Here is a 26,552-nt window from a genome sequence, read left to right on the forward strand (position 1 = left end):
AATTGATTTCATTTTAACATATAGCGATCGATCATATTCACCGACCAAGATGGCCTACAGTTTTGCATCAAATAAACGCGCGAGCTTTAACGCTATGGATTACGCTTTATTTGGATTGACACCAGCGTTTTCGGCGTTTATTGGCATATTCTACGCTATCAAAGACCGTAAGCACCAGAACACGAAGGAGTTCCTGTTACCGGTGTCGCTGTCACTCCTGGCGAGTTTCATGTCAGCGATCACGCTGCTGGGCACGCCGGCGGAGATGTACAACTACTCGACCATGTACTGGTACATCGGCCTCTCCTACCTGCTTGCTGTCGCCACGGCGGCGCACGTCTTCGTACCCGTCTTCTACCGGCTCCGTTGCACGAGCGCCTACGAGGTAATCTTGGTAGACTACTTTGTTTTATCATTTATGTCCCAAAAATAATTATTAAACAGTGAGAGAAAGTATTGTTTCATTTTACTGTTGTTTCATTATTTGGACAGCATTTTGTCTTCAGGAAGCTTAGAGCGGAGAATATTTTAAAGAATTTAAGAGCGAAGTTGGAGCAAAATAACACGCCGCTATACAATTATGATAAATCGCATGTTTAAAAGAAATGATTGCATAAGTCTAAACAATACTTGAATTTAAATAAACACGTGTTACAGGAAAAAACCCATGTGTTTTAATAGGGCGAAAACATATATTTAATCCACCTGTTGAGTCTATACTGGAATATTGCAATTAAAGACTCAGTGCACTTAAATGTGTTTATGACTTTCAGTGAGTTAATTTGTTTTCATTGCCAAGCCCTGGCTGCACTTCGAGATATAACATTGAATTGGCAGTTATATGTAGAGGTTTGCAGACAACGATTAATATGTATAGGCTGTCCGGTTAAGGATGTGGTTTGTACATACGCTTCTCTACTAGGTTTTGGCGCATGTGATATTTGTTTGTGGTCACCATACCGGGCAGGTGGGGTTTTCTCCGTGTTCTTGGGTTCCCCCGCAGCTCAAGACCACACCGAAATTTAAGTACAAACTAAATAGCTGGAAATTGCAGCTTTAATTTGAACATTTTTCCTACCGTTCGTGAGTCTAATAAGTTAATAAGGCAGGGGTGCTTTGACACACTCCGGGTCCTCAAAGAATGCAAGCTCCGTCAACGTAACGACTTCATAAACTTCGAAACACTCTCTCGAAAAAAGGTTAAGATATACAAATAAAACTACTAAAATATATCATTAGAGTGTAATTTATTCTATCCCATGGTCGATATAAGGTTTTTCGTTCATCAAATGTAAATTTCAGCAATGCAGATATTATCACACATTGAATGAGCATCCGACGCTCGTTAAACAGTTGGCGCAGGTAACACGTTTTTGTTTTAGACCTGCGGATATGATGATACAACAAAGAACGCACATCGTAATCGCGCACATGTTCTTGATTTTTCTGAGGTCTATTTTAGGTGTCTGTTGAACGCTTTTAACGAATACACACGAATAGTTATTGTTTGACTTGGGTATACCGGGTACCTCTTGTTTTTGCTTGTGCTTGTTTTACAAGATAAGCTCACTTTAAGATTATATTTTCCCCGATATCACAGCGGTTGATTGCGTTGTTAGTACGGTTCGTTCGTATTTAAGTTATTCACCGACATTATGTTATTTTTATTAATCTAATCTAATTTATTGGGTCCTAATTTTATATTCAAAATAATCAAATCTGAATAAATATGTATATGATTGTGTTTGTTTTTAACTATTGAGGCAATTGTATGCGAATCAATTGGCTTTATGTTCATTAAAACATTCAAAAGCCAATGTTTCGTGAAAGCAACATTCATAATTTTTTACTCAATGGAGAACAATTTATGTCTTTATTCCTGGAAACGGTTTAAGGAATAAAGCAATTTATTTTATGCTTTCCTGTGGTTTATAGACAAATATCAGTGAAATAAAACTGGTATTTCGCTGTTTTAAACAGTGAAAAATTACAGAGAAAAATAACGATAAAAATATCGTCTTTTTTTCGACGAAATGACGTCATAAATCCAGCGAAATTATCCAGTTTAAACTCTTTTCCAATGTAAATAAACGATGAAAAGAGCATAAAATAAAAATAAAATTAGTTGGATTCGATGGAATATCGATTTTAATTCACTCGTGGTCATAAAAATATATATTTTCACTCGTGGCGCATTATTTTATATGATCACTCGTGAAATAAAATCGATATTCCATCGAATCCAACAAATATCCTATATATATTAACCGTTCTCCATAAAGTTACAAACTGCAATATTTTAAATATATCTTTAAACAGCATATTTTGTTAATGTATTGTAATGTGTATTTAATTAATTGTGTGACCGAACTTTTTTTTTGTAATTCATTCACTTTCTACCGACGTATAGTTCTAGCAGCCTTTTACGCGGCAATAAAACCATACATGTCTAGCCTTCAACTCAAACTTCACTACTTATGAGAAACGGCATGGAAAAACTGAGCTTCATACATGTGCGTGAAGTCCCGAATAAGCAATGCAGTCCGTACAGGCTAATAAGGAAAGACAATTTTCCACTTTTTATTTATATTTTCCGTTTGAAGGAAGTTTTTGCGAAAATCCGTTTTAGGCGGAAAGTGACTTCACTGACTGCGGACTGCACACGCTAATCTGGGACGACACTTTACGCATATGCATTAAACCCCGTTTACCCAGATAGTGGCTCATTTGCGTTTCCTGTGAACCTCCTCCAGTCATTGAAAACGCACGGCTCCACGCTGTTTTATGTTGCAGTATCTCGAGCACCGATTCAGCCGCGGAGTAAGGACGGCGGGCTCCCTGACGTTCTGTATCCAGATGGTGAGTGTACACAAGGTCATTACTCGCTGAACTAAACTCACTGGTTAAATTGGGCATGAAATCGAAAGCTCTTTATACCTACAACATCTAACATTATTATAGAGTTTTTTTTAGGGGAGATGTGTACTGATTTAAGCGCGATCAAATTCACAAGTCGAGGGCTTAGCGCAAAACGGTTGTAACTCCATTTTTTGAAATTTTACAGGAGAGACAAAGAACTGCACAATTTTTTTTCAAAAATTTCTTGCTGGATTTTTTCAAAAAAGCATACATTTGGTTAGTTCCAAGCAGTGTTAAAAGACTTACTTCCAATCTGTAGAATAATTATGGAAAGAGATATTTGAACATGTTCAAGTTACAACCATTTTCCACCTGAAATTTTGGAAAGTTCAGTTATTATTGTTTATGCAATAGGGAAGTAACTCAAGTTACAACTGTTTTCCACTTTTAATTTGGGCAGGTTTTAATATTAATGTGTGTGTTAAATGGAAGTATCTCATCATATACTCTTTATTCTTCATCATTAGTTAAAGAAAGCAAAACTTACTAGTTACCATTAACTTTTTATTCTTAATCAACAATCCTCAAACATTTTTTAAACAAATACAATCATTTTAGTATCGTGTATACCATTTAATAAATAAATATTCCACACATTATTCCACACATTATTGTACATGTATTCAAACATATTTCGGCATCACAATAAATTCCTTGTTACTTTGCTCAATTTGGTATGCAGTTATTTAAGATAACAGAAGTAATAACTGAAGATGTGATACCATAAATGTTTAACCTGGGTATCACAGCAAAAGTAAGATCATTCATCAACATGAGGCAACATGCTACAACAATAACAGTATGCAACATCTGAAACTATTTCAATGGTACCAGTACGTAGCATGTGAAACTGTGACAATGGTGCCAGTACGTAGCATGTCAGACTGTTATAATTATACCAGTATGTAGCATATGAGACTTGGACAATGGTACCACTACATAGCTTGTCAGACTGTTACAATTATACCATTGTAGCATGTGACACTGTGACAATGGTAGTAGAATGTCAGGCTGTGTCAATTATACCAGTAGGTAACATATGAGACAGTGATAATGGTACCACTGTGTAGTGTGATAATGGTACCACTTGTCAGACTGTTAGTTGCAATAATTAAACTCCCAGCTATTGACCCTTCGGGTCGCTGGGAGTTGCAACTACCCGATTTTCCATAGAAACGTGCTGCCCAGAATCCGGGCGGCATTAATTGGAAATATTAGCCACATAAACTATTTTCTGGCATAAATAAACACAAATAGATCGTTAATATATCCATAATGCGCAAATTAAAACAACTGTCATGATATGTTATGCTCGCATAATATTGATATTAATGCAAAGTTTCAAACACGTCAATGGGTCTTTTAAATGTATATGTTTTTGCAATGGACAAAGCCGAGTATTCCGAGTAATTCTGAATTCGAAAATACGCTATAGACTATATCCGGAATCCTCGGCGAGATAGATATCGTGTCTAATCTACCAATCGTTATATACCGACTACCTCCGGAACATCCGTAAGATAGATCGAATCCTCAATTCAAAACTTCAGCTTTCGGTTTGAAAACGGTTTTTGTATCAAGTTTTTGTTTTGAGTATTTCTCAACAATTCCCTCGCAAATTGATATCGGTAATAACAGGTATTGTGTTTGTAACGATGTATTAGGTTGATTGAACTCGATTTTATAGACATACGTGAGACATAAAAAAATTTACATTAAAAATGGGTAAACAAGAAGAACTCTGAGCTGTATGTATGTACTTATAAAAGCTCAGAGCATTCAAAAGAACAAGTCTGACTGTGACAATTATACAAGTATGTGGCATGTCAGACTGTGTCAATGGTACCAGTATGTAGCATGTCAGACTGTAAAAATGGTACTGGTATGTATTATGTTAGACTGTGACAATGGTCCATTATGTAGCTTGTCAGACTGTGACAATTTTACCAGTACGTAGCATGTGAGACCGAGATAAAAGTACCATTACGTAGCATCTGAGACTGTGACAATTGTACAGGTACGTACCATCTGAGACTTTGACAATGGTAACGGTATGTTGCATCTGAGACTGTGACAATGGTAATGGTATGTAACATGTCAGACTGTTACAATGGTACTGGTATGTAGCATGTCAGACTGTTGCAATTATACCAGTATGTAACATGTGCGACTGTGACAATGGTACCACTACATAGCTTGTCAGACTGTTAAAATTATACCAGTAGGTAGTATGTGAGACTGTGACAATGGTACCACTACGTAGCTTGTCAGACTGTTACAATTATACCAGTATGCAGCACGCTAGACTGTGACAATTGTACCAGTATGTAGCATGTCAGACTGTTACAATGGTACCAGTAAATAGCATCTGCGACTGTGAACATGGTACCAGTATGTGACATCTCAGACTGTCATAATGGTATCAGTATGTTGCATGTCAGACTGGGACAATGGTACCGGTATGTAGCATGTCAGACTGGGACAATGGTACCGGTATGTAGCATGTCAGACTGTGACAATTTTAAAAGTATGTAGCATGTGAGTCTGAAACAATGGTACCAGTACCTAGCATCTGAGACTGTGACAATGGTACCGGTTAGGTAGCATGTCAGACTGTTTCAATTATACCATGTAGCATGTGAGACTGTGACAATGGTACCACTAAGTAGCGTGTCAGACTGTGAAAATTATACCAGTAGGTAGCATGTGAGACTGTGACAATGGTACCACTACGTAGCTTGTCAGACTGTTACAATTTTACCAGTACGTATCATGCTCGACTGTGACAATGGTACCAGTATGTAGCATGTCAGACTGTTACAATGGTACCAGTACCTAGCATCTGCGACTGTGACAATGGTACCAGTGCGTAGCATGTCAGACTGTGACAATGGTACCAGTGCGTAGCTTGTCATACTGTGACAATTATACCAGTATGTAGCATGTGAGACTGTGACAATGGTACCAGTGCGTAGCATCTAAGGCTGTGACAATGGTAACAGTACGTAGCATGTCAGACTGTTATAATTAAACCAGATGGTGACACTGGTATCAGTATATAGAATTTCAGACTGAGACTATGGTACCAGTATGTATCATGTCAAACTGAGACAATTGTACCAGTACATGGCATGTCAGACTGAGACAATTGTACCAGTTCATAGCATGTCAGACTGAGACATAGAGAATACACTAGGTCGGTGCCGAATAAAGCAAAGTTTATTTTGCGAGGCTTAGAAAATCTGAACCACGAGCCTTGGCGAGTGGTTCAGATTTACGTGCCGAGCAAAATAAACTTTGCTTTATTCGGCACCGACCTAGTATTCGATTTATCCCATCAATTTTCTAAGTCGTAAATTATTTCTTTAAAAATAGAATAGGAAAATCGAACTACACGGAAAATCCCAAAGTTATTTTAAGCAAACATTGTTTCATTATTTTAATCGTGCCGAGCTTATACATTACAAAAAGATCAGTAACTAACCTGTTTTTCTGTTATCATACCTCTACGTCCCCGATTTTTAAGAAATAATGGAAAAAAACACTAAACAACTGCAGCTTTAGCGTGAAAGAACATGCATTGTGTCGTATGACGTCTTAATGATGACGTCACGAGTACGCTTAATATTTGTTAATTATTTTTGTTGCTTTTTGAGTTGCATTATTTGTTAAAAATATATAACATCGTGTTATCAAATTGTTTGTTTTGATGAATCTGATTCGATTTTACTAAATATGATTACTTTATAGTTGATTTCGAGTAATATGACCATTGTCCGCCGCGCGTGACAGCTATATTTCAGCACTGCCGAAATTCCACACACTTATTCCACAGTGGTTTATTTCGACAATGCACGTCTGATGATGGGATAAAATGGTGCCAGTACATAGCATGTTAGACGGAGACAATGGTACCATTGTGTAGCATGTCATACTGAGACAATTATAATCGTGGTGCTCAAAAGGTAGAAACAAGATCGATCGGATTTTGTACTCGTTTCTGTCTAATCATTTTTCTTATATCACAATTTTATTTGAATAGTTTTTATTTGAATTCAGAAAGAGGGTTATAGGCCAGCTTTTAATAACAAAGTTTATTATTATTTTTAATTAAAATAAGCTGATAAGATAAACTGGTTTTGAATTTAACTCTGTTGAATTATAAAAATTACAAAACAAATATTAAATGATTTAAGAAAGATGTAAAGATAATTATGTTATGTTCTTGAGCCTTCAAAAAAAATAAAAAATCAAAACAACATTCAGAATGTCAAGGCACACATGGCAAGTAAATCAAACAGTGATGTCATAATTATGATGTCATCAACAAAAGATGTGAAGTTGAGTTACTTCCCTTCCAACAACGTACACTTTGTAATTGTTTGTGCTCAAAGGATTTAACTTGAGATACAACCGTTTTGCATACACAATTTAATAAAAAAATAAATACAACCATAAGACAAATACATGTTTTCATAGGTAAATTTTCAGAGTGTAATCTTAATATCTATTTAGGATGTGTAAAGTAAAAAAAACAACTTGAAAAAAGAAAAAAGATTATTTTTGTCAAAATGTGAGTAACAACCCTTTTGCGCTAAAACCACGAAGTACGGTATGCAATTCGGGAGCAATTTTATGTCGCAGTGGTGTAGTGGATATGGTGTCCTCTTAGCGATCGGAAGGTTACGGGTTCGATCCCTATTGTGGTTGCTTTCTTCCTCCATAGACATAAAGTACTGCTTCTAGACCCAGGAAACGGACTCGAGAGTGTTTCAAATAAGCCTTAGGCTTTCAATGCAACGAGCTTAATTAAATACGTTTAAACACAAACTAATTCAGGAGCATAGTGAGAACAAATGTTTGGTAAAAGGAAGTCCTGTTAATTAAGTTAAACAATTATATGTTCATGTATTTACATTGAATTTCTTTAAGGCTTACTTGTATTGTTTGATGTCCAACACCAAAGTTGGGGTGACACCAAGTGCTCTATTACATAGCATACAATCTCAATAACGTGAACACATCGACACGAAAACTGCGATTATTGTAACTGTAAGAAAGACAATTATAGTATTTAGAGCCAATACACAAATGGATTTATTACAATGCGTTTAAACAATGAACACTCCTGATGCTGATTGCTGTACTTCCCGTAAGTGGTGAACAAACACTACTTGATGTAATGAAACGATTTACTCGGAATTTGATATAGTAAAACAATTACTGTAATGACCTTAAGTGGTGGACACAAAATGCATGATTTTATGGAGAGATGTACTATGCATGTATTTTAGAAAAAAAGCGGTGTGCTGCCCATAAGTGGTTAACATACACTAATTGATTTTATGGCACGATCAATCTGCATGTTTTCTAGATAAAAATCGCTGTACTGCCTATAAATTGCATCAATTTGACTGGAATTCACGAACCGATGTTGTTTGCATGTGTACTATAGCAAATGAATACATGGGTCAACTTGTAATTCCAAGGCATGCGTATGTACCGTAACCTTATCTTAAGCACACGTGGTAAGAATTTTATGAGTACTTTTTATGTGCATATTGAACAAGATTACATATATCATTTCCTTGCACGTAAAATGTTTCCTGTACATATATGTAATCCAATTTCGAGTGTAGCTAATATCGCTCAAATTCTGCTCGCTGAATTCTGCTCGCTGGATCTTGCTTTATGAGATTAAACCAAACAGCTACTGTTTCTTGTTTAGTTATTTAGCAAATATATCCCGATTGAGCATGAACCATGTCGATTTGGTAACTCGCTTATGTCAGTTTTTATGCGTATTACTTTCACTATCGCATATTTGAGGACAAAATATTTTTGAAAACATTTTTAGACCGTGCTCATTATACATACATGTATTCGGAGTTTCTTTTCTTTTAAGTGAGTTGATTAACAACCTTCGATACAATGTACCGCCTAGGAAAAAGTAAGGATGCTTTGTCAGCTTAATTCACGTGCATTTATTGACACAACACTCATTTAATGTGATTCATGTAATATGAATTTATTCCAGTTACATTTTATATAAACATGCGGCCTTGGGTTATATATGCAATCTGCAGAGCGCCAACATGTACCTGGTATTAACATTTTAGCATGAATATATTGCAATACCATAGCGATGCATTTATTAGATTCCGTACTAGAAGCGATACAAGTCGAATAAAGCGTACCTTACTAGACCCACTATTATTTTATTATTAAACTCGCGCAAAACGTTCATGAATGAAACATAATGCAACAACTGTAAACAAATCAAGCGTTTTAATTATTCTTGCGGAAGGTCACGACTGCCAGGTCGATATCATTTCGCGCTCTACCTATACATAAATGTACTTCAAAGCTGTGATGTTAATCTAAAATATATCAATCAAATCATAAACGACGCATATGCGTTTAGATGAATGGCTGAAGATTGAGTTCTTACACTTCGTTTAAAGCTACATATTTCCATATACTTACAGACGTTTAATGATTCTGAACGGAGTTATCAATTGATCGATTGTCAGAGATTTCCCACCGACAAAAATAAAAACTAGAACGCGAAGAGCGTTAATAGTACAGTCCCTAGGCAACTACCGTGTGCAAAAAAGAGTGAAAGCTGATGTATATATCATTTTTAGGTAAATGTCTGAAGTGTCAGAAAATTTTGGATGGACGTGCCGCGTGATGGTACGTTTTTTGTAATCCAAGATGGCGTCCAAGATGGCCGCCAAAAATGATAAAAAATCCAATTATCTGTTTTTCGGTCTGAATTTTCTGGAATTGAAGAAGATTCTTATTTTTTCTTGAAAAAAAACAAACAATGGTAAACAAGTTTTGTTTGCAAAATATGTCACTTTCTGCCATATATTTCGACAAATATTAAAAAAAAATGACAAAAAGTATTAAAAAAAAAACGCGAAAAAAGGCAATAAAAATTGAAGTTGAGTGCAAACATTCATTTCTGTTGATTGTAATTTTGTAGATATTTGAATACTGTCCTCGTATCACTTTTATCCCAAATAAACATTTGATGCAATGGGAAGCAAATGTCTATTGTAAAAAGCATAAACAAACACAAAAAACTCCTTATAACGCATATATTTATATATCGGCCTAAACAACAAACCCTTTCTTTTCACAAAACAACATTTACAACCCTTGCTTTACATAACTTCTTCACATTTGAACGACCCAGGGCCACCATAGCCCGCTTGTATTATATTTGTGGCAGCACTTGCTAACTTCCGACTCAAACAGACAATGTCAGCACTGCCCGATTTTTATTTCGAATTTTGGCAAATTCGTCTTACATTCACGGCGAAGATTGAGTAGATTTGATTCAACAACAACAACAATTAATGGTATCGCTGTTTAATATTTAATACATTGGTTCCAACTTATTATATTACGCACTTGTTTGTGCTGTTATCGAACAAAAATTAAAAATTAACAAAGGCCTGATAATGTTTTAACCGACATTTAAGAGAGCAACACAGATGTTCAAACCGATTAAATGATGACACACAGTACATGCAATAAAACCTTTTGTACACTTCCTGTGGTGCTAAATACCTGCAGTATTTTATGGTTATAAACAATAAATCAAAATATATTTCTTAAATCACTTGTATGTCGTGTATATTCTTAGATTTATTTATCACTAGTGTATCTGTTTCAAATTTTGTACATGGCCATAGTGTTGTATGCTCCGTCGTTGGCGCTTAACGCAGGTATGTGACAACTTGCTTCTATACGTGTGTCTATATGTAACATGTGCAAGAGATTTCTTAAATCGTATATTAATGTGCATGATACGAGCAAATGACAAAATGAAGATCATTCTTGCGTCAACGTCAAAACAATAATGCGTTATTTTACGCGCTATACATTTAAATAATGCATTGTATTCGTAAATATTTATTTTATTGTCTTTCACAATCGAGAGTTAAGGTATATTTTTAAACAGTAGAAACCTTTTCCTTTGATTAATCTTTTCCCCGGGCGACAGGTTTATGTATGTGAAAACGTGCACGTTCATTATATATTAATGTTTTCAATAGTATGGTTCATTTCAATATGAAATTGAAGCAGTAAAACTAATTGGGCCGGGCCGGGCATTTTTCACTGTTGAATTGAGCTCAAAAGAATTAACAGGTCAAACGAGTTAGTTAAAATGTGGTAATTGATCATTATTTGCAACTCATCTTGCAACCAGTTGTTTATAAAAATATATATTATATTCGATATTTAACATGACTGTACAGTCCTCTAGGCCAAGCTGTACTGTCTTTTTATTAGGATCGGAGTTAGTTTTCGTGTGTCGTATAAACGAATCTGCACTTAAACTAAATTTAGATTCACATCGTACATCGAATCATTTCTGTCGTCAGTTGTCAAATCGAAAGTACGGTTGATATTCAAATGCATTATTTTTCTCTTTCCGTGATATTGATTTAGTATGTTGATGCTGCATTAACAAATATAAGTGTAAAGAAGTGAACACACCAAAAATAAACAAGTTTGCGTTAGACACCTATAAACATAGCATGTACTGGTATATACGCATAATATCACTTTAAACAAATGTATCAGAATTGTTTGGTGAATAAGTCCCCATGACAGCGGCTTCAATTCTAATGAGTGTTGACTTTTTCAGAAGAATGTCGAAAGCAATTAGCACAGCATCAATAATCAAGAGCATACAATTACACTTTAAACATACAATGATTAATAGAGGTGTTAATTAGTGGTGGGGTTCGTTCCACGGCTGGATGGGTGTTTATCAGACGGATAGACAGACAGACAGACAGACAGACAGACAGACAGACAGACAGACAGACAGACAGACAGACAGACAGACAGACAGACAGACAGACAGACAGACAGACAGACAGACAGACAGACAGACAGACAGACAGACAGACAGACAGACAGACAGACAGACAGACAGACAGACAGACAGACAGACAGACAGACAGACAGACAGACAGACAGACAGACAGACAGACAGACAGACAGACAGACAGACAGACAGACAGACAGACAGACAGACAGACAGACAGACAGACAGACAGACAGACAGACAGACAGACAGACAGACGGAGAGACAGACAGACAGACAGACAGACAGACAGACAGACAGACAGACAGACAGACAGACAGACAGTTTATTCAGACTTATACATAAGTACATCGTCTTCATACACAAATATATACATTGATTACGGTCACGTAAATAGGTTAACAATATTACATTACATAACATAACATAAATGGTCATTTAAGAATACAGATATAAATAAACACAATCAATTACAAGAATACGTAAATTCCATCAAATTTATTTTTTAAACATAACATAACATAATTAGTCATTTACAATGTAAATAACACTATCAATTGCAATACGTACATTCCATCAAACGGTCTTTATAAATAAACACAATCAATTGCAAGGATATATATATATATATATATATATATATAAATATATATATATATATATATATATATATATATATATATATATATATATATATATATATATATATATATATATCCCATATATATATATATATATATATAGCGATAAACGACAAAATGTTTTCTTAAAACAAAACGTTTGCATGAAAAATCAAATTTATTTTTTAAACATAACATAACATAATTAGTCATTTACAAATGTAAATAAACACTATCAATTGCAAAAATACGTACATTCCATCAAACGGTCTTTATAAATAAACACAATCAATTGCAAGGATATATATATATATATATATATATATATATATATATATATATATATATCCCATATATATATATATATATATATAGCGATAAACGACAAAATGTTTTCTTAAAACAAAACGTTTGCATGAAAAATTGTCATACTGTCAACTTTATCTAAACTTAAAACATTTTTTGCAACAATAATATTTCTACATCTTTAATTTGAAAAAAAAATGAGTTGTTCAGAATTTCAAGAACGATAAAGCTTACCAATGTTTATTGTCATGGGACCTGAGAAAGTTTGCTGAGGTTGTGGTGTTGTCGTTGTTTCAGTGACGGGGTTCCCTCTGTGGTGGTTAATCATCGCTGTCGGCATCGTTTGCACCTTCTACACTGCTCTGGTAAGATATGTTCCCAGAACTAGACCATGCTTTCGTAAGAGTAAAAGTTGTAAGATTTGTATTGTCCAGATTGTATACGACTTACACTCGAATGTTAATTAGTTAACATTCAGTTCATAAAATGATCTGAGGTCAAAAAGCCGTATCTCTCCATACAGTGGTACAATGTAGTTTCCATCTTTACGATGCGTTTTTTTATGAATTAAAAAAGCATTCTGTCCGAATTCGACAAACTTCATGTAGTAAAACGGTCTGCAATGCAACCAGTGAAACGCTAGCAGCATTAAAAATACCTTTTGCAAAATACAATTTTAATGGAAAAAGTGGAAAAACACGACAACGCGGATACATTTGTATAAGTATTTTGTCACGCAAGACAGACATGTTTACTAACTATGTACTATTTCCAAAGGACATAGTCACGAAAACTCAATAATACAGAAAAAAAACATCGCACACCTTTTACAAGTTTACTTGGTATGTGGTTTTGTAAAACGATATTGTAATATTTTAAGCATTTATATATAAACTTGCATATTTGTCAAGTTGTCCACGTATTATGATATTGTCAACAAAGTTACTGGGCTCTGAAATTGATCCACTTATTCTGCTTCGGAGATTGCGGCACATTACTCGATATCGCCATAGCAAAGATCATAAGGCTGTCAAAACATATTTGAACACAATACATCTCGAAAAAATTATTGTGTGAATGATAATTCAAGTAGCCTTTCCAGTTCATCGTACGTCCCGTGTCACCACTTTATTTTAGGGCGGTTTGAAGGCCGTGCTATGCACCGACACATTTCAAATCCTGGTGATGTTTGGCAGCCTGTCCGCCATCGCCATCAAGGGCATGGACGAAGTTGGGGGTCTCAAGGACGCATGGACACATTTTGACATCAGTGGAAGGGTGGTTTGGGACGAGTAAGGAGTTTATTGTATGAATATGCCATGAAAACGGAAATTTTCTTAGCTTTATTTTAACTTGACATTGGTTCTTCACACCAAAGTCTCGAATTGTTTATTAAAGTTGCTTATATCTTCTATGTTCGGGATGGCAGTTGTTTACTTATCTTTTGCGCATTGATATCTGACAGTTATAGTTTGTCACTAACAACAAAGGGATTTTAGAAAAAAAAGTATTTAAATTGCTGCATAAAGTAATTTAATACTCATACAATTAATAATAATAAATTAATAAACTTAGCGATTTGTAACGAGCTAAGCTGAATTATGCGCTATAATGAATATTATCAAACTGAGTTTAAAATAAAATTCACCATGCGTGCCATAAACATAACGTTATAGTATAGTTATTGTTTTGCTAACGCTCTGACTATAAACCGTATTAAATAACGCGTCGAAAACGCTCCTTTACATTCAATTTTAAAACCATATTGGGTGGTGGTAAATCATGTATGCAAATTTACATTATGTACGAAAAATTGAAAAATACCGTCGTTGATAAGAATACTTCCTTATTAAAGCCTTTCCGTGTAAAATCACGTACACGCGTCAAATAGTACCCTTCCGCGAGCGCAACGAAATTAGAGACATGTTTACAAAGGACAGCATATCTTAGCAACGCTTACAAGTGTGTTGAATGTTCCATGAGAGCAGGATTGCAAACACATGTTTGTGAGATATGTTGTGTGCAGTGTACCAGATTGCCGTATAATCTGTTAAAAGTGACCGCATGATAATTTTAAGTTCGCGTCCGCGTATAGTTAGCTAATTCAAACAATATATAGGCCATTAGAACGCGCTATATATTGACAGTTTTACCATCCAAGAAATAAAAACTGTAGGCAGTTTATGCGTCAAACTTTGGTTTAAATAGTAAAACGTTACGTTCAGGGGGGTTACACACGGGCCAGACAGAATGTTAACACACCGTTAAGAACTTTATATTTGCAAATATCTGAAGTTATTGAAATACATTTACAAAAATCTGTAGTGCATAAAAGACAGTTTTTCTTGCAGTTTGTGTCGATAGCTTAAGGTCTAAGTATAAATCCTTGAATACGTTTGAAATCGGTGACAATATTTCACCTTGCGTGACGTATAGTCGTGCAGTATACATGGACTTTTTGAACAAGAACACAGGCTTATTAAATAAAGTAATTCTGATGTATTTCACATTTACATAAGCGGAATAAAATTCTGTCTTATATGCATTAGTTGAAATTCTGATGAAAAAATATTTGAAAACAGTTTAAAAAGCAGAACCGGTTTACAATATCTAATAACGTTTAATTGAGAAAACCCAACACAGTCACGTGATCCTGCACCCTGAATAATTCGAACAACACATTTAGACATGGGGCACCAAGTGTTTTTCATTGAAATGTGTGACAATTAGATGACGATCCATCATTTAGTAGGCGAGAAAACAGCCCATCAAATTCTAGAAGTGTTCAACGTAAATGTAATTATCTGAACGATTTAGTGTTTTGCATTGTTTGTTTTAACAAACCAGTACATCACACATTTATTTTCACAATGTTATACTCTCTGATTGTTTGTTAAACATTAAGACACATTATTAATTACATTGTCATCAATCAAAACAATAATATTTATATAATAAATAAACAAGGAAAATAACTTTCTTGACGCATTCAAATAGTAAAAAGTATCGGATTGTTTACAGAAGTCAACAGTAGAAAGAAAAATGCGGCCTTTTGCATATTTTACTTGATATTCTATTCAATGTAAAGTAATCAAAATAATTTTGTGCTAGTTAACTAAAAACTTGCAAAAAATACAAATATAAATAAAAAAACTTGTAATTTTGAGAGTCGAGTTGAATTTTTAATCTTACACTGCGTTTAATCAATAATTGTCATATACGTTGAAGATTTTAACAGCCTTTAATTGTGATTACATACTCTTAATCCTTGTACTTTTTGTACAAACGAACAACTCATACTGTCATACACCACTTTTTGTAAACGCTGTTAATGCCATTTCAGCTTCAGTTTCGACCCGAAGGTTCGCCACTCGGCGTGGGCACTTGTTTTTGGGGGCTGGTTCACCTGGGTAGCCATTCACGGCGTCAACCAGGCGCAGGTTCAACGTGCATGCTCCTGCTCATCGCTGAAAGAGGCGCAAATGTAGGTCCCACGTGAGAACGTGGTAGGTGTTGCACATGCGTAACTCGTCTTTTTGGATAAGCCTGTGCTGACCACTCAGGTTTATTCGAGACGGCACTTTTGAGATTAATAAAGCATTAGCTAGTATTATGAAACACAAAAACATTCAATTTGTGAGTTAAACCAAACGCTCATCTTATAACTTCTTATGATAGGGATATGGTTCACTTTGAACTTTTCAAGTTTCTGTACACGAGAACTGTATAAACAAATACTGAATTTAATGCCTTTTGACTTATATTTACGATAGAAAAATAACATAGTATTCATGGCCGACACGCACTATTTAAATTTGTATTAGATAATGCAATAAAGTTAAACACTATAACCATGATAACGCGCCAATTAGATTATGACCACGGTTTTTGTCAACAACGTTCTATTGGTAGGGGTAAGTAGTAATAGTGATGATAATGAAAAATAATGGTGATTGTGATAACAACTGTGATTGCCTCTGTCTTTGAGTTTGCATATTACGTTAACTGTCACTTATTGCGAATAACTCGTGTTTATAACTTGTAATTGTGATAGCTCCTGTCTTCTATTATGAATGGCTGTTCTGGCTCCCGTATTTCCAACAAAATTGGATATTTAAATCTATATCCAATTGGTATGACTAATGTTTCTATCTACAAATGATGAGACTATGTTTTCTATCTCCATTTGTAATAAAACGTGTCGTCTATTTCCAGCGCGATGTGGATCAACTTCCCCGGCATGTGTCTTATCCTCTACCTCGGCTGCTTCATCGGTATCGCCATGTACAACCTTTACCGGACCTGCGACCCCATCAAGTTCGGTCTCGTTGCCGCAAGCGATCAAGGTACGTTTCTTAGAGACCCATTTTATTGAGCATCGTCCTGTAAAACCAGGCTTATTGCATCTGCCTAAAGCGTCATCACAGATTAGTCCTGTCCGGACTGCAACGGCTTATCTGGGATGACACTTTACGCACATGCATGAAGTCCAGTTTTCCCACAACGATCCTCGATTGAACATCTCCAGCGCCCCGAAGCCATTCCTATACGGTTTACGTGCAGAACGTTGTAAAACTATTTTGAATAACCATCAAGTAAGTTTGAATTGCTGACCCGGTTTTGTGAGAAATATCCCAATGATAAGCATATGATTAAAGCGTTATTTCGGACCAATATGTCGGTTATTATGTACGTGTTAAGTCATAAATATTCTTACCATGCCTTTTATTGTACCTCTCTCGTAACACCTGGTAAGTATGAAAAACAAGGCATGTTAATCTAAGAGTTTATCCAGAAATCATCGGTTGTGAGGCAGCGAACGTAGATCAGAAAAAGTCCCTGACAATACCATATATCTATAATGATATTAATCGAATAGTTAATCCCCTGCTGAAGATGTCTCCGATAACAGGTTGAAACGATTAAACAATCAGTTTATCTAGGACAAAATCATGGCAAATGCCAAAGCGGGGCAGCGTACATCGTTATATAACATATATTATAAAAGAAATGCAACGTATTATACGGAATACTTGTTATCAAGATGATCGTTTAATTGCACACGTCAGATGCTATTGAGTGTCCTCGTGTAATTAGTCATTATATAGGGATTTTGTAAATTACGGATGATGAAATAAGACATCATGGGAAGTAGGAGATGGTGTCTTTGTATAGCGGAGATGTACGGACGGACATTGTGGACAGTGTAACTTTTATATAAGATTCCATCACGTTTGTACATGGGCTTGCAAGTTACATGAACGATTGCACGTAAATAAGAAATAAGTATTACGATGTATTGGTATCTTTGTCAAATATCATGATATTAAATGTGATATTGTGATGTTGTTATACATATAATATGTATATAATAATTAATAGCCGCATCATGCGAAAATCGGAGATATTCCAAGAGTAGCTACAGGCCAGCCTTCGCACAGTAAAGTGAAGGGTTACCCTGTACACTTTTAAGTCACGAACGGTTTCGTTGTCTCATTAGTTGTTATAATGACTACTCATCAGAGTATACATATTCAGAGACATACATGGAGTTACATTGTATACTGTTGGATATATCACTAGGCCAATTCTACCCCCTTTTTTAAATTCGTTGCTACTAGTACAACATTTAAGAGAATATTTTAGTTGCACATAAACTGCATACACCAACAAAGCAAAAAATGCAAACAATATCAAGCCCTCTGATAAATCAGAACACTACACAAACATTTCTTGTAATAATATACCTATACACATACTCTTAGAATTAGCTTATCGAACATTAATTGTGTTTTGATATAACCTGTTAAAAAAAGTTACCAACCTACTCGTGTTTCCAAGGAGAAAACTCTGTTTAGCCGCTTAGTAATATAAAATTGATAACCTTCCTTTTTGAATTGAAACGTACCTATTGAACAATTACATTATTATGTTGGTTTTCGACCATAATTTTGCGGCATACGTTTGTGATATTCAAGGTTGATTTCTCGGCTGCATTACAGCACAATTCTTTCGAATATATTGATTCACTAAATTAAGTCATTTATTCTTGTCTCACATTTTGACCAAGTTAACAGTTTAAGCAAAATGTGGTTCATAGGCATTTGAACATCATTATCTGTTCGTAAACATCCTTATTGAAATGAGAAATGACTACGTCTATCGAACACAAAGTTTAAAGGATAAAGGATATTTCTTTGTGTCGTTAGAAAATCACTTTAAATTTACAAGTGATCATTCACGGTTGGCAACTAAAAATTGTGCGTGATCAGGAATTTATTGAAATAAATAATTTATCCACTTCAATCATTTTCCGTGCAGTTTTGTTTATTTCATTTGGCCTTTAGAGTGGTTATGTTACAAATTTCGGAAAAAAAACAGCCGTTAATTAAATTCAAACATAAAATTGAATATGTTCTTATTATGACTATTGAATTTTATCTTTGAAAGGTTTTCAATGTAATACTAATTCGTAGACTACACGAATGAAAGTAGAAACTGTCTACTCTACCCTATACTCGCTTGGTTTCTTTATAAATTATTTCCTTATACACAAATCTCACGATCTATTATTTTTACAGTTGCTACCCCTGTTCGTGATGGATGTGCTAGGCAAAGTGGATGGAGTTCCAGGCCTATTTGTCGCCTCCTTGTTTAGCGGCACCCTAAGGTACAGACAGTCCAGTCAGATACACCAAGGCCCTTATTTTATAACATAACTAATCCTTTCTCAAGATAAGAAAGTGTTGTATCAATGTTTGAACTGTTATTCTATATACGTTACAATCATAAACACATTCTAAAAATTGATTTACACTCGATACATACACGTGATATTATCTTAACAGGGCCACATTTCCGTTCACAATGTAAAACGATATTACACTCAGAATTTCGATACTTATAATATTACATTCCACAACATTGCCCCATAGTTGCAACACAATTGCAATATATTAAGTGTACTAAAGTTATAATGATATTTTTGTTCACCCGTATGAGTTCGACGTTCAAAATAATATCCCAATAACTGAGATAAAATTATGTAATATGATACGTTTTTCATTTGTAAACACATATGCACAATTTATAATTACAACGCGAAACGGCAACAAACACGCATCATCATCGTTAAGAACTCCACTAACTCATCTAGGGTCTTTCGCTTTCATTGCATTTAACGCGCGCGTCAATCTACCTCAACTTTCCTCAATTATCTCCATATTTGTTCCTATTTTAGCACAATATCGTCCGGCTTGAACTCTATCGCCGCGTGCATTCTTCAGGATATAATCAGGACGTACTGGGTAAAGAACATGACCGAGGAGAGGGCAACCACCTGGTCCAAGGTGTTAGGTAAGTTGTTGTCATGTGCACGATTCATGCGTTAGTGGCAGATATGACGGAGCAGACGGTCACAGCTTGGTCTAAGTGTTAAGTGTGTATATAAGTCTTTAATTCGGCCTTAGTGGAAGACATGACGAAGCAAAGGGCCGGCAACTCGTAAAAGGTTTTAGTTTATTTGTAGTCATGTATCCAGCCTTATTGAAACTTGGACCAAGGTGTTGGATGAGTATTAGAATGGCACCCGGCATAAACAACGGGCATGGCAGAGCATGGGGCCACAATCCTGCCAATGTGTTAATAAAGTAGAAGTCTTGCGTCCGGCCTTTATGAAGGACGTGGTAGAGCAAATGGCCAACACCCTGTCCAAAATGTTCGGTTACTATTAGTCTAGCACCCGGTCTTTGTGAAGGACGTGGCCGAGCGAAGTGCCAAAACCTAGTCCGATTTGTTTGGTAGTTTTTAGTCACGTACCCGACTAAAGTGAATGAAAACTGGAAAAGCAAATCGGCACAATTTGTCAATTTTGTTTGTTGAGTAATAACATGGCCTCTGGCGTTTGTACGACTGAACATGAAGGGGACCTAGGAAGGTGTGTACATGTATTTATCTTAATTTGCGCGATTGAAATACACTTGTCTCCAAGGCGCAAAGGTGTATGTCCAACGTCAAACGCCTGTTTACGATAAGTTGAAATTATCTCTATTCTGAGGTTTTTGGTAATTATTTTTTCAATTTAGACCAATGGTGGGAACATGACGAATTTTTGTTTCTAATATTTGTTGTACTATATTGAAAGTCAGGTATCCTATGTAAAACTACTCCAAATTTGCCGTGGTATTTAAACTGGGTCACAACATGAAAAGGATTTACTACACTGGATTATTGGATATTATATGATACCGGTTTATGAGTAATAATGTTATAATACTCAAAATTTTAATCCAAAAATATGTTTGAATTAAAACTAACATTAATGCGAAACTACTTAGTTAACGAGTCCGATGTTAATTTGTTCAGTTTTAATATATCTGATTTTTATCTGTTGCTTTGCATATGTTTTTATTTCTCTATTAATACACCATACAATTGCAGCTGCTTATTTAAAAAATGTAATCATTTCATGCGTGTTAATTAGCTGTTATAATCAGTGTGGTATGCCTCGGACTGACCTATGTGGCGTCATTGCTGGGAGGGGTGTTGCAGGTGAGGGGAACACTTTCCATAATAATGATCAATATTGATACAGGAAACAATGTTCCGTTTTTTGGCCGTTAGTTCTTGCTATTATATAATTATACATCTAAATATTTTAATTTGTTATCTCGAGACACCCACTGTCGATTCAAATGTCGATTGTATTAAATAGTGAATATTATTACATACCGTTTTTTGTTCGAAATAGAAGATAATAAAACCGGTATTTTTTGACCGATTAGGTATGTTTTCATGTACGTAATATGACATGCCAGTCATAACGATCCTTCTATATATCAGTTTCCATTCAATTTTTCTGGATAATTGTACACCTTTCAGTATTCATTTATTTCCTTTAATCGACACTATATTTGTTTGCCTGTTTTAGGCCGCACTGTCTCTGTGGGGTTGATCGGGGGGCCGCTACTTGGCGTCTTCGTGCTAGGAATGTTCTTTCCATGGTCCAACACCGCAGTAAGCTAATATGATTTTTTCCATTGATCCAACACCGAAAAAAGCAATTGTCATCGGTTCTTTCCTTGATCCAACACCGCGGTTAACTAATACAATTGGGTTTTCCATTGATCCAACAGCGCGGTTATTAATTGCGAAGGATTCTTTCCTTGATCCAATACCGCGGAAAGGAAATGTCCACGCGTTCTTCATTTGATCCAACACCGCGGTAAAGCATTTGTCATGTGTTCTTTCCTTGATTAAACAATGCGGTAAGCAAATTTCATGGGTTCTTCCCTTGATCGATAAACGCGGTACACAGTAGTAATTGTTTCTTCCCTGGGACCATCACCGCGGTAACAAATTGTCATGGGTTCTTCCCTGGAACCAACACCGCAGCGGTAACCAATCGTCATGTGTTCTTCCCTTAATCCAACACCGCGGTAACCAATTGTCATGAGTTCTTCCCTTGAACCATCACCGCTGGTAACCAATTAAGATTGGGTCCTCCCTTGAACCAACACCGCGGGAACCAATTGTCATGGGTTCTTCCCTTTACCATTACTTAACATTTGATGTTACTATAATTCAATAGACACATGTAAATAAGACCTAAAGTTTTAATATAGTGCAGAACGATGATATGGCATAGTCCACATCTATATAAACATACATATATACATATGTTTTATACTTATATTATGATGTATCTTGTGCAAGTTGTGTCAAGCAGTAAACAGCTCTCTGTGTTGGTGGGTCTGGCTTTTTAAGCGCTTCTTTTGGGGCTGTTTAATGGATAACATAATTTTATAATACTATCATCTCTTTTAGCTCAGAATGCTGAGCAGCAATACATGTGTTTTGTGTACTATTGTAAATAAGACCCAAAGTTGTAATATAGTGGAGAACAATGACAATGCATAGTCCACACCTATATTTGGTTTGCTGTATCTTCACTCAGATTTCAAATCACAATGATTAGAGTTCCTTTTTACCTTGTCTGTTCTTGGTAAATGGAGTTTTGGATCCTATTTAGGTCTGAGTGCCATATCTGGTATACGATATGCTCGATTTAACCTGCCGGATCTTTCGGCAATGCTGTTTGATCAAACTCACTATCTATGTGAGGATTGTTGGATTGTCTCAAGTCATTGTTCTTCACACAAAGATATTGAAGTAATACTCTTAGCAATATGTGTAAATATTTCATGACAGTGCTTTATACATATATTATGATCTATTTTGTGCAAGTTTTATCAGACAGTAAACAGCTCTCTGTGTTTGTGTGTCTGGCTCTTTGAGCGCTTGTGTCGGAGCTGCTTAGTGGATGACATAATTTGTACAACACTTCCATCTCTTATAGCTCAGAATGCGGAGCGGCAATACATGTGTTTTACGATACTATTAAATGCTTTGTTATGTGTAATATTGTGTTGATGAGTTGTAAATAAATTATTAAAAATTCCCTTGGACCAACACAGCGGTAACCAATTGTCATTAGTTCTTCTATGGAACCCAACACCGCGATGACCAATTGTCATGGGTTTATCCCTTGGACCATCTCCGCGGCGCGGTAACCACGTGCAATGGGTTCTTCCCTGGAACCAACTCATTGTTAACAAATTGTCATGGGTTCTATCCTTGATCCAACACCGCGGTAACCAATTATCATGGGTTTTTCCCTTGGACCAACACCGCGGTAATAAATTGTCATGGGTTCTTCCCTTGATGACTGATTTTCGTTTGGACGAATGCTTGGTTTTTGCAATGGGACAACACGATGGAAAGCAGTTTAGATTGGTCCTTCCCATGGTCCAACGCCGCGTGAAGCAATAATCATTGGTTCTTCCAATTGCCCAACGCCGCGGTAAGCAATTATACTGTGTGTCTTTCCTTGATCCCAAAACGCTGTAAACGAGTATCATGCTGTTCCCATGATCCAACACTGCGATAAGCAATCGTCATGTGATATTCTATTGATCTAACACCGCTGTAAGAAGTATTATTGAGTCTTCTCTTGGGCGAGTAATTATATTTTGTTCTTTCCATTGGCGAACACCGCGGTAAGCAAGTATCAATGGCGCCTTCTCTTATCCAACACAATGGTTAGCAAAACTGATTTTTCGACAAACTCCGGGGTAAATAATTATGATTGGCTCTTCCCATGGCCAAGAACGGTGATTAGCAATTATCATCGGTCCTCTGTTTGGCCAACACCGCGAAAAGCAATTATCATTGGTTCTCCTCTCGGACCAACATCTTGGTTAGCAATTATAATTATTCCTTGCCTGATACCGCGGTAAGCAATTTTAACTGGTTCTCGCCATAGGCTTTCACCGCGATAAACAATTATCATTGATTCCTCCCGTTTTGCAAACAACGCGTTAGCTATTATCATTGGTTTTCCCTTTGGACCATTGCCGCGGTTGAATCATTGATTCTTATCTTGGACCAACATCGTGGTAGCAATTATCAGTGATTCCAACCTTTGGCCAACATCGCGGTAGGCTACTATCATTTATGAAAAATCGCGGTAGCGATCATCCTCAGTTCTTCGTTTTGGCCAATTCTGCTGTAAGGAACAATGATCGGATCTTCCTGTTGCTCTTGGCATTGTGCATATACAGTCGTGTGTCATTATCATTAAATAAGTGACGAGCAGATATTAACAATATTCCTCTCTGATAATGTTTCTTGGCTCTTATTGGTCCTTAATTTTTCGTACGTTTTCTTATACTAGTATTGAACTCGTCGGTCCATATTGTGATTCACGTCCTCTAGTATAGTCCCAATGTTGTTATACGCTTCTGTGCGCAAAGAACTTGAACAAATATACATAGGGTATTGTATGTACACAGTTCCATATTGTTATGATATTATGTGTTTACTTAGGGTGCGTATGCAGGCCTAATAGTCAGCTTGGTGTTCATGTTCTGGATTGGCATCGGTGCCTACATCACGGAGGTCACTAAGACAATCCCCAAAGCGCGCGTTGTGCTCAGCGGCTGTAACTGGAACCTCACCACCACCGCCGCCACCGCCACCGTCAGCGCTATTAACATGAGCACCACCGCCACGCCATTCATTACGACAGATATCATAACAACAACGATGAATTCCGTAAACGTCACAACTACAGCAGCACAACATGAGTAAGACTTTTGTTTCATTTGTATATCCAATGTTCTTGTTGCTGCAGTTGTTTCGTTTGTTGACATTGCCCATGGGAAAAATATTGATGCTGATAACGTAGAAGATGTTGATGGTTCTGGTGATTTTGATGACATCGATAAACAGATTCTGTGAAAAGTTAGTATACTGATATAAGAAGATGATCAGGAAAACGCTGTGACTTGATTATTATCTTGGCTATTATTATAAATATACGGAAGTAGGCCACATCACGCTTCTTTAATATTTAGAACCAGTTGAGCTCTGTTTCATTTCAGTGGAGGTATTTTCTTTCCGCTCTACTCGCTCTCCTATATGTGGTACAGCGCTACGGCGGTAGCTGTCGTCGTCGGTGTCGGGCTAATTGTCAGCTTCATAACTGGTACGTACTCGATCTGGGAAAGGGTCGTTCGGGTTGAGATGTACACTTAAATGAAAATCGAGGTTCTTTATTTAAATAAGTACAAATGAATAAAGGTTGAATATTTTGGAATTCGACTAACGATGCATCTCACGACAGCTATACGAATTGTTTCCGTTATATGTGTTATATGATTGGTTTCTTTGTAAATCCAGGTTTTGTTTTCTTGAAGGATAACTCCACTTATAACATAGAGGTTTAACACAAAATGCATATGTTAATGTACAGTTATAAATGTAAACGGTATGAGTTCGCATCTTTCAAATGGTTTGTACAAACATACGTATGTTGACCAACATTGACGTTCATTTTGTTCGGATTTTAGGAGCTAACAAGCCCAGTGAGGTTGACCCTAATTTGCAGATCCCCTTCTTTGACATATTGTTCCCTTATTTGCCAGAGGTGATTTTAAAACTTCTGCGATGTGGAGTCGTTTATGACGAGGTACGCAAACATCCGTGTCTTGCCTAAACGGATGTGTTTTATTCTGATATATTTCATCTATAATTGAATTGTTTCAAGTGCAAGCTCACTTGAACATGTAAGCTAGCAAAGTTTATTAAACGTTAAGTTCAAATTTGATGAATATTGAAATATTGAAAATATTTATTCGATATCTTGTATTTTCATCCCGTATTGTGTGTTTGTTTTCAGATAAACTGTGTTTTAGTCTTGCTTAGTTACTCATAAATGTATTCGCCGTAAGATTAGTTTATACGGCTATATTGTAAGGAACTGTAAATACACACATACGTTTACATCATTGCGCTTTTATTTCATTTGCATCAGGTATATGCCTTGTTTACAGGTGAAAAGGGGAGACGGCAATCGAAGACACACGGCCGTGGATCTTAAGAATTCCGATATAGACAATTTCTTTGACATTGAGATGGCAGAGCAGGGATCTGACGCTAAACAAAATGGGCCAATAGTCATGTGACCGAATATGACGGAAAGTTCTGACCGTGCATTTCTGAGTGGACCAACGACTGAACGTGTTTTGATTGAAAGGATGCTTTGACTTGTTTGTGATATTGCTGTGTTTGTTACTTAGCACTGAATATATAGATCTGTTCTCGACGTGTATTGTAATAAGATGTTTTTTGTTCATTGTGTATTGAAACGTTGTAAATACATAAGGAATATTGAAGGACGGTGTCCCGATATGTTTTATTGCACGAGGCGATTTTGTGACATCGGAACACCATAGCCTTGAAATATTCCATTTTTTACATATCTTCTTGTGATTAAAAAGTCACCAACCCAATAA

At 36.1% G+C, this 26,552-nt stretch overlaps 1 pseudogene; it reads left to right on the plus strand.

Annotated features, from left to right (window-relative positions):
- On the plus strand, positions 1 to 26,541 carry LOC127870241 (sodium-dependent multivitamin transporter-like; annotated as a pseudogene).
- The last annotated feature ends 11 nt before the right edge of the window (positions 26,542 to 26,552 follow it).

The sequence above is a fragment of the Dreissena polymorpha genome, chromosome 2 (assembly GCF_020536995.1).
Source record: "Dreissena polymorpha isolate Duluth1 chromosome 2, UMN_Dpol_1.0, whole genome shotgun sequence".
Lineage (NCBI taxonomy): Eukaryota > Metazoa > Mollusca > Bivalvia > Myida > Dreissenidae > Dreissena > Dreissena polymorpha.